Here is a 14,631-nt window from a genome sequence, read left to right as displayed (position 1 = left end):
CCTGACTCATAACTCGTAACTCTTGCACTGCGCTCATCTCATAACTGAGGCAGTGGGCTCTGGGCACAGGGTTATATTGCCCCGCCCTAGCCCGACTTGAAAGTTGCAAACCCCGCCTTTTGCCGCAGTGGTACGTCACTCCCCTCGAGCCCTGATTGGCAGCTCGTGCTTACCGTCGGCTCCTCCTCCGCCTTCCTTCGGCCTTGATCGACTTGTCCAGGCCTGCCTCGTGGCATTTCGCACCAAAACCAAAAGCATCGAAAAGGGACCTAATTCTCATTATCCAACTCAACACAAAACTAAACACAGGAAAGGTCTACGCTTACATTTACTAAGAAATAACTGAGCTTAAAAGAGGCTACATGTTGTAATGTAACTAACTAGGAGGGGGAAATTAACCTTTATTATAAAAACACAAAACCACAACAATATATACAGACTTGGCATTTAATTTGGAATATTTTTTTGTGGGGGTGAACTTACTTTTCAAGGTGACATAGAACCAAAATTTCATTGGAATTATGTTGAAATTATTCTAGATTTTGTTAATGTCACCTTTAAAAGAAACAAAAACCACATTTGACATATCGAAGCAAATAAATTGATCCTTGAAAGTGATGTAAACTGATATCGAACTCAATTCATGGACAGTACTGTGTTAAACTTCTGAACGTTTTCCAGAAGTATCTCTTTATTTTGCACATTAGCCAAAAAAAATTTCAACAAAAACAAAAGCTAAATTATGACTGGGATTACGGACAGTAAAATTACAGTTCAGTACTTCGTGCAACCCCCGTGAGCATTCAGGAGAGCACGTACACGTCGAGGCATGCTGTTCACGAGATTTGCCAAGGTTTGGACAGGAATCGCTTGCCATTCAGTGACAATAGTCTGCTGCAATTCACGCACAGAGGTAGGCTGCTGGTCCAAGTTGTCGATTTGACGCGTTAATTCTGCCCACAAGTTCTCTATCGGATTCATATCCGGGGACATGGCAGGCCACTCCATATGCTCTACACCATGGTCAGCAAGAAAGTGTTGGATCATGTGAGCACAATGAGGCCGTGCATTGTCATCTTGGAAGACAAAGTTTCCTCGAAAGGCTGCACGAGCAAATGGAAGCAATGTTTCTTCCAGAATGGCCCTGTACTTGAACTGTTTCAGGTTTCCATTCAGAACAACCAGGTCAGTTTTGCCCCCTGCATGAAAAGCAGCCCAAACGGTCACCCCACCACCTCCAGCTTGGACTCTTGGCACTATACAATCTTCGTTGTGGGCTTCATGCACTTGTCTGCGCACTCGGACGCAGCCATCTTGACGATAGACCAGAAATCTAGACTCGTCACTGAAGATCACGTGATTCCAGTGTCCTGGCTGCCATGGACGGTGCTCTCTGGCCCACTGCAATCGGCGCTGGCTGTGTTGTCTGGTCAGGCGTGGCTTTCTCAGGGGATGCCTGGCACGATAGCTTGCTTGAACCAGTCGTTGGTTGACTAGCCTTCTGGATACAGGCACATTTGTCAGTTGCTGCCACTCAGCCCTAAGCCAATTAGCTGACTTGGTACGGCCATTGCAGACTAACCGGTGCAGCTGGCGATCATCTCTCCTTGTGGTTCTGCGTGGACGTCCTGGCCTCGGTGTTGGAGTAGGGACACTCCTCTGAGCATTTCGTTTCAGGATCTTTGACACCTGACCTTGAGTGATGCCATACTGCCGAGCAATAGCGTGCTGTTTCATGCCAGAATTTCGTAAAGCCACCACTCCATGACAAACAGCATTGTCAAGTTGACGGACCATCTCCAGAGGAAGCGGCAATAACTTTTGTGGACGTGCAGCAGTTGTTTTCCACTAATACAGAACGCAACAACCCTTATATACCCGATTGTGAAGCCAATCGTCAAATGTACCTGTCCTTACATTTTGTCACGCCACCTGTGATATAATCCTGATATTGACTTCTTGCTGCGAAAGACAATCAGTGACATGGTTCTTTCAACGAAGACATCACCGAAGGGTAAAAGAAACTCACCAGATTGATATACTGAGTTCAGAAAGTAAACCCAAGTCAAGAAAAAAAAATATTCCATATTAAATGCCAAGTCTGTATGTGTACCTTCCTGCTCTTTTGTCCTTCTCGCAGTTGTCGGTGTATATCTGTTTATATTTTGTGTAATATTTTTATTTTTCGTAATTGTTGGGGATTTATTCATTGCTGTTTCGCTTTCGTGTGAGACAACTTCCATTTGCACCTGTTCAAATACAGCTCTTTCTATTTTATGCAATAATGAAATTGTTATAAAGTTGTTTCATTCAACCACAAGTGAAGAATGCACAGACTCTGCGGCCACACCAAATACTGTTTTAAAACAACATTCACAGTAATTATCTTAGACCTTGCTACACATCCCAGACCACAGCCTCGACTAGCGCACCCGTGAGAAGATGTCTAATTTACCTGCACATTGATTTTATACCTGGAATGAAGTTTTTATCCATGGACGTGTTATTGCAATGGTTGGTGAGGAAATGCAATTGAAATTAAGAACCAATCTTACTCGTGAAGGTTTGTGTCACTGGACACTGCGTTGGTGGAAGGTTTGTGTCACTGGGCACTGCGTTGTTGGAAGGGTTGTGTCACTGGGCACTGTGTCGGTGGAAGGTTTGTGTCACTGACCACTGCGTTGTTGGAAGGTTTGTGTCACTGGGCACTGTGTCGGTGGAAGGTTTGTGTCACTGACCACTGCGTTGTTGGAAGGTTTGTGTCACTAGGCACTGCGTTGGTGGAAGGTTTGTGTCACTGGGCACTGCGTCGGTGGAAGGCTTCTGTCACTGGACACTGCGTTGGTGGAAAGTTTGTGTCACTGGCCGCTGCGTCGGTGGAAGGCCTCCGTCACTGGACACTGCGTTGGTGGAAGGTTTTTGTCACGAGGCACTGCGTCGGTGGAAGGTTTGTGTCACTGGCCACTGCATCGGTGGAAGGTTTGTGTGACTGGTCACTGCGTCCGTGGAAGGTTTGTGTCACTAGGCACTGCGTTGGTGGAAGGTTTGTGTCACTGGGCACTGCGTCGGTGGAAGGCTTCTGTCACTGGTCACTGCGTTGGTGGAAGGTTTGTGTCACTGGCCACTGCGTCAGTAGATGGTTTGTGTGACTGGTCACTGCGTCGGTGGAAGGTTTGTGTCACTAGGCACTGCATTGGTGGAAGGTTTGTGTCACTGGACACTGCGTTGGTGGAAGGTTTGTGTCACTGGACACTGTGTCAGTGGAAGGTTTGTGTCACCAGACACTGTGTTGCTGGAAGGCTTCTTTCACTGGCTACTGCGTCGGCGGAAGGCTTCTGTCACTGGACACTGTGTCGGTGGAAGGCTTCTGTCACTGGACACTGCGTCGGTAGAAGGTTTGTGTCACTAGGCACTGCGTCGGTGGAAGGCTTCTGTCACTGGCCACTGCGTTGGTGGAAGGTTTGTGTCACTGGACACTGCGTCGGTGGAAGGTTTGTGTCACTGGACACTGCGTCGGTGGAAGGCTTCTGTCACTGGCCACTGTGTTGCTGGAAGGCTTCTTTCACTGGCCACTGCGTCGGTGGAAGGCTTCTGTCACTGGACACTGTGTCGGTGGAAGGCTTCTGTCACTGGACACTGCGTCGGTGGAAGGTTTGTGTCACTAGGCACTGCGTCGGTGGAAGGCTTCTGTCACTGGCCACTGCGTCGGTGGAAGGCTTCTTTCACTGGCCACTGCGTCGGTGGAAGGCTTCTGTCACTGGACACTGCATCGGTGGAAGGCTTCTGTCACTGGACACTGCATCGGTGGAAGGTTTATTTCACTGGTACTGCGTTGGTGGAATGTTTCTGTCACTGGACACTGCGTCAGTGGAAGGTTTGTGTCACAAAGCACTGCGTTGGTGGAAGGTTTGTGTCATTGGCCACTGCGTCGGTGGAAGGCTTCTGTCACTGGACACTGTGTCGGTGGAAGGTTTGTGTCACTGGTCACTGTGTTGGTGGAAGGTTTCTGTCACCGGACACTGCGTCGGTGGAAGGTTTGTGTCACTGGGCTCTGTGTCGGTGGAAGGTTTGTGTCACTGGACACTGCGTCGGTGGAAGGTTTGTGTCACTGGCCACTGCGTCGGTGGAAGGTTTGTGTCACTGGGCACTGTGTCGGTGGAAGGTTTGTGTCACTGGCCACTGCGTCGGTGGAAGGTTTGTGTCAATGGGCACTGCGTCGGTGGAAAGTTTGTGTCACGCCACTGCGTCGGTGGAAGGTTTGTGTCACTGGCCATTGCGTCGGTGGAAGGCTTGTGTCACTCGGCACTGCGTTGGTGGAAGGTTTATGTCACTGGGCACTGCGTTGTTGGAAGGTTTGTGTCACTGGACACTGCGTCGGTGGAAGGTTTGTGTCACTGGTCACTGCGTCGGTGGAAGGTTTGTGTCACTGGCCACTGCGTCGGTGGAAGGTTTGTGTCACTGGCCATTGCGTCGGTGGAAGGTTTGTGTCACTCGCCACTGCGTCGTTGGAAGGTTTGTGTCACTCGGCACTGCGTTGGTGGAAGGTTTGTGTCACTAGGCACTGCGTTGGTGGAAGGTTTGTGTCACTGGGCACTGCGTCGGTGGAAGGCTTCTGTCACTGAACACTGCGTAGGTGGAAGGTTTGTGTCACTGGACACTGCATCGGTGGAAGGTTTGTGTCACTAGACACTGTGTCGGTGGAAGGCTTCTGTCACTGGCCACTGCATTGCTGGAAGGCTTCTTTCACTGGCCACTGCGTCGGTGGAAGGCTTCTATCACTGGACACTGCGTCGGTGGAAGGTTTGTGTGACTAGGCACTGCGTCGGTAGAAGGCTTCTGTCACTGGCCACTTCGTCGGTGGAAGGCTTCTTTCACTGGCCACTGCGTCGGTGGAAGGCTTCTGTCACTGGACACTGCATCGGTGGAAGGTTTATTTCACTGGTACTGCGTTGGTGGAAGGCTTCTGTCACTGGACACTGCATCGGTGGAAGGTTTGTGTCACTGGTCACTGTGTTGGTGAAAGGTTTCTGTCACTGGACACTGCGTCGGTGGAAGGTTTGTGTCACTAGGCACTGCATTGGTGGAAGGATTGTGTCATTGGCCACTGCGTTGGTGGAAGGTTTGTGTCACTGGGCACTGCGTTGGTGGAGGTTTTGTGTATTGGGCTCTGCGTCGGTGGAAGGTTTGTGTCACTAGACACTGCGTCGGTGGAAGGTTTGTGTCACTGGCCACTGCATTGGTGGAAGGTTTGTGTCACTGGGCACTGTGTCGGTGGAAGGTTTGTGTCACTGGCCACTGCATCGGTGGAAGGTTTGTGTCACTGGGCACTGCGTCGGTGGAAAGTTTGTGTCACTGGCCACTGCATCGGTGGAAGGTTTGTGTCACTGGCCATTGCGTCGGTGGAAGGTTTGTGTCACTCGCCACTGCGTCGTTGGAAGGTTTGTGTCACTCGGCACTGCGTTGGTGGAAGGTTTGTGTCACTAGGCACTGCGTTGGTGGAAGGTTTGTGTCACTGGGCACTGCGTCGGTGGAAGGCTTCTGTCACTGGACACTGCGTTGGTGGAAGGTTTGTGTCACTGGACACTGCGTCGGTGGAAGGTTTGTGTCACTAGACACTGTGTCGGTGGAAGGCCTCTGTCACTGGCCAATGCATTGCTGGAAGGCTTCTTTCACTGGCCACTGCATCGGTGGAAGGCTTCTATCACTGGACACTGTGTCGGTGGAAGGCTTCTGTCACTGGACACTGCGTCGGTGGAAGGTTTGTGTGACTAGGCACTGCGTCGGTGGAAGGCTTCTGTCACTGGCCACTGCATCGGAGGAAGGCTTCTTTCACTGGCCACTGCATCGGTGGAATGCTTCTGTCACTGGACACTGCGTCGGTGGAAGGCTTCTGTCACTGGACACTGCATCGGTGGAAGGTTTATTTCACTGGTACTGCGTTGGTGGAAGGCTTCTGTCACTGGACACTGCATCGGTGGAAGGTTTGTGCCAATGGTCACTGTGTTGGTGGAAGGTTTCTGTCACTGGACACTGTGTCGGTGGAAGGTTTGTGTCACTAGGCACTGCATTGGTGGAAGGATGTCATTGGCCACTGCGTTGGTGGAAGGTTTGTGTCACTAGGCACTGCGTCGATGGAGGTTTTGTGTTACTGGGCTCTGCGTCGGTGGAAGGTTTGTGTCACTAGACACTGCGTCGGTGGAAGGTTTGTGTCACTGGCCACTGCATTGGTGGAAGGTTTGTGTCACTGGGCACTGTGTCGGTGGAAGGTTTGTGTCACTGGCCACTGCGTCGGTGGAAGGTTTGTGTCACTGGGCACTGCATCGGTGGAAAGTTTGTGTCACTGGCCACTGCATCGGTGGAAGGTTTGTGTCACTGGCCATTGCGTCGGTGGAAGGTTTGTGTCACTCGCCACTGCGTCGTTGGAAGGTTTGTGTCACTCGGCACTGCGTTGGTGGAAGGTATATGTCACTGGGCACTGTGTTGTTGGAAGGTTTGTGTCACTGGACACTGCGTCGGTGGAAGGTTTGTGTCACTGGCCACTGCGTCGGTGGAAGATTTGTGTCACTGGCCACTGCGTCGGTGGAAGGTTTGTGTCACTGGGCACTGTGTCTGTGGAAGGTTTGTGTCACTGGCCACTGCGTCGGTGGAAGGTTTGTGTCACTGGGCACTGCGTCGGTGGAAAGTTTGTCACTGGCCACTGCATCGGTGGAAGGTTTGTGTCACTGACCACTGCATCAGTGGAAGGTTTGTGTCACTGGCCACTGTGTCAGTGGAAGGTTTGTGTGACTGGCCACTGCGTCGGTGGAAGGTTTGTGTCACTAGTCACTGCGTTGGTGGAAGGTTTGTGTCACTGGGCACTGCGTCGGTGGAAGGCTTCTGTCACTGGACACTGCGTTGGTGGAAGGTTTGTGTCACTGGCCACTGCGTCGGTGGAAGGCCTCTGTCACTGGACACTGCGTCGGTGGAAGGTTTGTGTGACTGGTCACTGCGTCGGTGGAAGGTTTGTGTCACTAGGCACTGCGTTGGTGGAAGGTTTGTGTCACTAGACACTGTGTCGGGGGAAGGCTTCTGTCACTGGCCACTGCGTTGCTGGAAGGCTTCTTTCACTGGCCACTGCGTCGGTGGAAGGCTTCTGTCACTGGACACTGCGTCGGTGGAAGGCTTCTGTCACTGGACACTGCGTCGGTGGAAGGTTTGTGTCACAAGGCACTGCGTTGGTGGAAGGCTTCTGTCACTGGCCACTGCGTCGGTGGAAGGCTTCTTTCACTGGCCACTGCGTCGGTGGAAGGCTTCTGTCACTGGACACTGCATCGGTGGAAGGCTTCTGTCACTGGACACTGCGTCGGTGGAAGGTTTATTTCACTGGTACTGCGTTGGTGGAATGTTTCTGTCACTGGACAATGCGTCAGTGGAAGGTTTGTGTCACTAAGCACTGCATTGGTGGAAGGTTTGTGTCATTGGCCACTGCGTCGGTGGAAGGCTTCTGTCACTGGACACTGCGTCGGTGGAAGGTTTGTGTCACTGGTCACTGTGTTGGTGGAAGGTTTCTGTCACTGGACACTGTGTCGGTGGAAGGTTTGTGTCACTAGGCACTGCATTGGTGGAAGGATTGTGTCATTGGCCACTGTGTTGGTGGAAGGTTTGTATCACTAGTGTTACATATTTAGGTGAATGTATGTAAATTACCATTCAGGTTGCTTATCCGTGTGTATTATATTAAGGGTTGTTGTGATGGGAGGGTCAGGAGCCCTTCGGAACCAGTGGCCGGAAACGGAAGTGGCCGGAAACGGAAGAAGAAAAGACACGAGGAGAGAAAAGGACGGTGCGTCTTCTTCCTCGCCCCGCGACGACGAGAAGGTGGAATCGACCTTACGCTGCGCGGAAAACGCGCCGTTGCGAAACGTGTGCGGAGAGGAGTTACCTGGGCGGTAAATACCTTTGGACACGTCCAGTCACTGTGAGTTCGTGCACGAAACCAAGCGTCCGGGACAGTTTGCCCCGTCTACAAAGACGCGTACGGGTCCGCACGTTGGGCCTCGCTCGCGTCGGAAGCCGCGCTGGGTTTTTGCCCATCTACAAGGACGCGTAAGAGTCGCACTTGGGGCCTCGCGCACGTTGGACGCCGCGCTGGGTTTGCCCCGTGGCTTGGCAAGGAGGTGCGCTGCAGCCGCGGCCCCTGTCCGAGACGGCACGTTTAGAGCACGTCCGCCCGGGGCTCGTTCAACCGCCCGTGTGCGGAGAGGAGAGACATTGACCACGGAGGGAGTCAGGAGTGGGGCTCACGTGAGGAATGTATAAGATTAAGATGGCCATCTTAGAGTTTGTGTAGATGAGTTCACATGGTTGTAATATTGATTGTGCATTGTTGATGGTTGTTGATTGCTCAGTGAATATATTATTGATTATTCCGGATCCTTGGTGTGGGGTTTCTTCTTGACCGGAATTCATATTGATTGCGTTACGAAAGCGTATAAACCATATATCTTTCTGGCGGGGTCCCTCCCACGGTCCGGGGGTCACCAAGACCAGGTAGTTACCGGGAGGACCACGTAACAGAATTGGGGGCTCGTCCAAATTACGATTTGCTGTTTCGCAATTGGGTCTACGTCCGGGATCTAAAAGTGTATAAAATAATAAAATAATAATATTTTTGGTAATTAAAATTTATTAATTAATTATTAATTGGTAATATTTTTTTTTGAGAAATTGGGGAAAGTCTTGGGGTGAAGGTTAACAGGTGTTAACGATAGGCACCATGGCGTTTGTGGCACAGAACTTTGGGGTAACCCCGAGTGAGGCACAGTTCCGAGCGTTGCTAAAGTCGGATCTCTTGAAATTGGCCAAACATTTTAACTTGGAGGTCCGAACTAATTTGAGGAAGGCAGAGTTGCAGGCCACGGTGATACAATCTATGGTGGGATTAGGAACATGGGACGAGTTAGCCTGGGAGTGGCTACCCGAAGAACCAGAAGACGTTGAGCTCCGGAAACTGGAGTTGCAATTACGGAGCCAGGAACGGATAAAAGAAGAGGAAAGGAAAGCAGAAAAGGAAAGAGCAGAAGAAGAAAGGAAAGCAGAAGAGAGAAGAGAAGAGAAACAAGCACAAGAAAGGAGAGTGGAACGAGAACTCCAGGAAAGGTTAGCAGAAGAAGAAAGGAAAGCAGAAAAGGAAAGAGCAGAAGAGGAAAGGAAAGCAGAAGAGAGGAGAGAAGAGAAGCGAGCAGAGGAAAGGAGAGTGGAACGAGAACTCCAGGAAAGAAGAGAAAAGGAACAAGCAGAGGAAAGGAGAGCTGCAAGGGACCTCGAAGTAGAGGAGAGAAAAGCGGAAAGGGAATTAAAGGAACGTGACATGCAGCTTCAGCAAGAAATCAAATTCAAGGAGCTGGAGTTAATGAGAGAACGGGGAGAGGCACCACCCTTGCTGACGGGGTCGACACCTAACCAGAAAACCTGGGATGTGGGCAGACATGTGAGGCTGGTTCCACCGTTCAGTGAAAAAGAAGTCGCGAAATTTTTTCCACACTTTGAGAAAGTGGCTCGACAATTAAACTGGCCGGAGGAGGCATGGACCATACTCGTGCAAAGTGTGCTGGTGGGGAAAGCTCAGGAAATTTATTCGGCGCTACCAATGGACCAATGTGCAGATTATGAGGTACTGAAGAAGCACATCCTCAAAGCCTATGAGTTGGTTCCGGAAGCTTACAGGCAAAAATTCAGGAATGCCAGGAAGAGGGAGAGTGAGACCCATGTGGAGTTTGCCAGAGTGAAAGAAAACATGTTTGATCGGTGGTGTGAGTCAAAAGGAGTCGGGAAAGACTTCGAAACATTGCGGGACTTGATCCTGGTGGAGGAATTCCAGCAGTGTGTCCACGAGGACATCAAAGTGTACCTGCAGGAAAAGAAAGTACCGAAGTTGTGGGACGCAGCCACCATGGCAGATGATTATGCCTTAACCCACCGAATAGGGGTCCACAAACCTAACTCCTCGCCTAGACTTCAGCAGGGGAGTTATGGAACACCCGGGGCGGAGAATGACCTTACATGGCGGCGGCCTCGAGATGATTATGGGGACAACTATGATACCCCAACGGTTAGAAATCCGAGGGCTACGGGCCCAAGACAAACTTATTTTTCGGGGGGCTCAAGGCCGACCCCGAGGTTCTCCCCCGGGCCTACTTGTGCTTTTTGCCATAAAACTGGACACTTGATGTCCCAATGTTACCTCCGAAAAAGGGAGAACCCGGAACGGAATCAGTCTAGTGCGACTCCGAATGCACTGGCAAGTGTGAGAAATCATTCTTGGAGAGCAGAGCTGGGGGAAGATTCCCCTGTCAAAGGTACGGCGTCCCGGGAGAACCTTGTTCAGGAGGGCTACAAACATTTCATTTCAGAGGGGTTCGTGTCGCTGGATGGCGACCCGAGTAACCAGAAGCCAGTTAGGGTATTGAGGGACACAGGAGCACACCAATCGTTGATGCTGGAGGGCATTTTGCCATTGTCGGAGAAGACGGCAACTGGGGTTAGTGTGCTTTTACAGGGGGTCGGGGGCTATGTTAAAGCTCCGCTTCATGTCATCCAGTTGAGTTCTGAGTTGGTATCCGGGCCGGTCACCGTAGGCTTACAAGCCACCCTTCCTGTGGAGGGAATCTCTTTTATTATCGGGAATGATTTGGCCGGGGGGCGAGTTTCGGGTAATCCAAGAATGGTGGACAAGCCCAGTAAGGAAAATAACACCACTCGGTTAGAGATGGAGATTCCGGGTATCTTTCCATCCTGTGCAGTGACTCGGGCTATGGGTAGAAAGCACGCGGAAGAGAAGGAGGAAGAAAGAGAGGGGGAGTTGGAACCCTTAGAGGTACGGGAAGACAACTCGGAACAGGGAAATAACCAGGGGAGGGATTCCCAGGAATTTCGAGAAAGGGTAGCGTCTGGAACGCAAGGGGACGTGGAGTGTCCGTCGGAGACCGCAGAGAACGAAGTGGAGCAAACCGCGCTGGTCCGGAGGAGACTAGTGGAAGAACAACACGAAGACTCGGAGATCCAGAGGTTAATGGAGAAAGCCGTTACGGAAGAAGAGGCTACGAAGATACCTGTGGGGTATTTCATGAAGGGGGAAACCCTAATGAGGAAATGGAGGCCCCCGGAGGTACCCGCAGACGATGAGTGGAAAGTTCACTATCAGATTGTGGTGCCACCGCTGTACCGGAAGGAGATCTTGAGTTTGGCACATGAGACCCCTTGGGCCGGGCACCTGGGAGTGAACAAGACCTGTGACAGGATATTAGTACATTTTTTCTGGCCGGGACTGCGACGGGATGTGGCGGAGTTCTGCAAGTCCTGCCATTCTTGTCAGCTGGTGGGAAAGCCGAATCAAAAAATTCCCCCCGCCCCGTTAAAGCCAATTCCAGCTTTTGAAGAGCCATTCAGCCGAGTCATTGTGGACTGTGTGGGCCCTTTACCCAAAACCAAAGCTGGACATCAATACTTACTGACCATCATGTGTGCGTCCACCAGGTTCCCCGAGGCAGTGCCCCTGAGGAAAATAACGGCGGCAGTTATTGCAAAGGCCTTGATTAAATTTTTCACTTGGGTTGGCCTACCTAGGATCATTCAATCGGATCAGGGGACCAATTTCATGTCCACACTGTTCCAGCAAGTGGTACACCTGTTGGGGGTGGAACAAGTAAGATCCAGCGCCTACCATCCCGAGAGCCAAGGGGCCCTGGAAAGGTTTCACCAGACTTTAAAGAATATGATCCGAACGTATTGTTTTGAATGTGCCAAGGATTGGGATGAAGGGATACCCCTATTGTTGTTTGCGGCGAGGGAGTCCGTGCAGGATTCCTTGGGATTCAGCCCGTTTGAACTGGTGTTTGGACACGCAGTGCGGGGACCGTTGAAATTGGTGAAAGAACAGTGGTTACTACAGGAGTCCCGGACACCGATGAGGGAGTATGTGGCCACAGTAAAAAACCGATTGGCAAAGGCGTGTGAGGTGGCACGACGGAACTTGAGAAGGGCCCAGGGGAAAATGAAGGAGAGACATGACAAGACCTCGCAGATAAGGAATTTCAGTCCTCAGGACCGGGTGTTAGTATTGCTGCCCGTTCCAGGTCAGCCCCTCCAGGCTAGATATTTCGGTCCTTATGCAGTGGAGGAGAGGGTGAATGAGACAGACTACGTGGTGACCACTCCCGACCGACGAAAAAAGCGACAGTTGTGTCATGTCAACCGACTGAAGAAATATCATGAGAGGGAACCGGTGGAAGACGTAGTTCCTGTCTCACCGGTCGTACCAGTGACAATGGACGGAAACGCCGGTGTGAAGTTTGATAACTTGGATGACCAGGCCTGCCCCAAATTGACGAACACCGAAGTGTTGAATCATTTGGATGAGAAGTTAGGTCATTTAACAAGGGAACAGCAAGGACAACTGTCCAGCCTAATGTTCGAATTTAAACATTTGTTCACAGATGTACCTGGTCGTACGGACTTAGTATATCATGATATCGAGGTGGGGGAGGCCACTCCAGTGAAACAACACCCCTATCGGATGAACCCGGTGAAGATGGAGTACCTTCGGAAGGAGATGCAATATATGTTGGACAATGACATCATCGAACCAAGCAACAGTGAATGGAGCTCCCCATGTGTGTTGGTTCCGAAACCCGATGGCAGCTTCCGGTGTTGTACGGATTTAAAACGGGTGAATGCAGTGACCAAGACCGACTCCTATCCGCTCCCGAGGATTGACGACTGTATTGATCGAATAGGCCCAGCTAAATTTGTTACCAAATTTGACTTGCTGAAAGGGTATTGGCAGATCCCTCTTACCGATAGAGCCAAAGAAATCTCAGCTTTGGTCACTCCGAACGGGTTATATCAGTACAAGGTCCTCCCTTTTGGGTTGAAGAACGGGCCGGCGACATTTCAACGACTGATTAATAGGCTCATTGCAGACCTGGAGGGGGTGGAGGCATATCTGGATGATGTAATCATCCACACCATGACCATGGAAGACCATATTAAGCAAATCCATGCATTTTTTTCAGACGATGTCCGAGGCAGGTCTGACCATCAACTTAGCCAAGAGTGAATTTGTAAGAGCACAGGTAGTGTTCCTCGGCCATGTAGTAGGGCAGGGTCAAGTACAACCAGTGACCGCCAAGGTAGAAGCTATCGATCGCTTCCAAGTCCCAAAGGGGAAGAAAGAGCTGATGAGATTCTTAGGGATGGCGGGGTGGTACCGGCGGTTCTGTAAGAATTTTTCGGATGTGGTAGCCCCTTTAACGAGTTTGTTGAGAAAGGAGACCCCATTCGTTTGGGATGGCAAATGTCAGGCGGCCTTTGCCCATGTCAAAGCGATACTAATGAGCTCTCCGGTCCTAACCGCTCCGGACTTTCAGGCACCTTTCAAGTTGGCCGTAGATGCAAGCGATGTGGGGGCGGGAGCGGTCTTGTTACAGGAAGATGAGGATGGGGTGGACCACCCCGTGTGCTACTACTCCAAAAAGTTCAATAAACATCAGGTAAATTATGCCACCGTGGAGAAAGAGACCCTGGCTCTCCTGCTAGGGCTTCAACATTATGAGGTGTATTTAGGAATCACGTCCTTTCCCATAAAGGTCTTTACGGATCACAACCCCTTAACCTTCATTCAAAGAATGAAAAATAAAAATCAGAGGTTGATGAGATGGAGTTTGGCTTTGCAGGGGTTCAACTTGGAAATTGAACATGTACGGGGCCGGGACAATGTCGTGGCGGACGCTTTGTCCAGATTGAGTTAATCTGGGGGGGGGGGGGGGGGTTGAGTGATCTGGTTTGTTTCTCCAAATTGGCCGGCAAAGAAAGTTTTCGCTGGGTTCAAACTTTCTTTCTTGAAGGGGGGGAGTGTTACATATTTAGGTGAATGTATGTAAATTACCATTCAGGTTGCTTATCCGTGTGTATTATATTAAGGGTTGTTGTGATGGGAGGGTCAGGAGCCCTTCGGAACCAGTGGCCGGAAACGGAAGTGGCCGGAAACGGAAGAAGAAAAGACACGAGGAGAGAAAAGGACGGTGCGTCTTCTTCCTCGCCCCGCGACGACGAGAAGGTGGAATCGACCTTACGCTGCGCGGAAAACGCGCCGTTGCGAAACGTGTGCGGAGAGGAGTTACCTGGGCGGTAAATACCTTTGGACACGTCCAGTCACTGTGAGTTCGTGCACGAAACCAAGCGTCCGGGACAGTTTGCCCCGTCTACAAAGACGCGTACGGGTCCGCACGTTGGGCCTCGCTCGCGTCGGAAGCCGCGCTGGGTTTTTGCCCATCTACAAGGACGCGTAAGAGTCGCACTTGGGGCCTCGCGCACGTTGGACGCCGCGCTGGGTTTGCCCCGTGGCTTGGCAAGGAGGTGCGCTGCAGCCGCGGCCCCTGTCCGAGACGGCACGTTTAGAGCACGTCCGCCCGGGGCTCGTTCAACCGCCCGTGTGCGGAGAGGAGAGACATTGACCACGGAGGGAGTCAGGAGTGGGGCTCACGTGAGGAATGTATAAGATTAAGATGGCCATCTTAGAGTTTGTGTAGATGAGTTCACATGGTTGTAATATTGATTGTGCATTGTTGATGGTTGTTGATTGCTCAGTGAATA

The sequence above is a fragment of the Myxine glutinosa genome, chromosome 1 (genome assembly GCF_964187855.1).
Source record: "Myxine glutinosa chromosome 1, kmMyxGlut1.1, whole genome shotgun sequence".
Lineage (NCBI taxonomy): Eukaryota > Metazoa > Chordata > Myxini > Myxiniformes > Myxinidae > Myxine > Myxine glutinosa.
The sequence above is the reverse complement of the archived record's forward strand: the minus strand, read 5'-3'. Positions refer to the sequence as shown.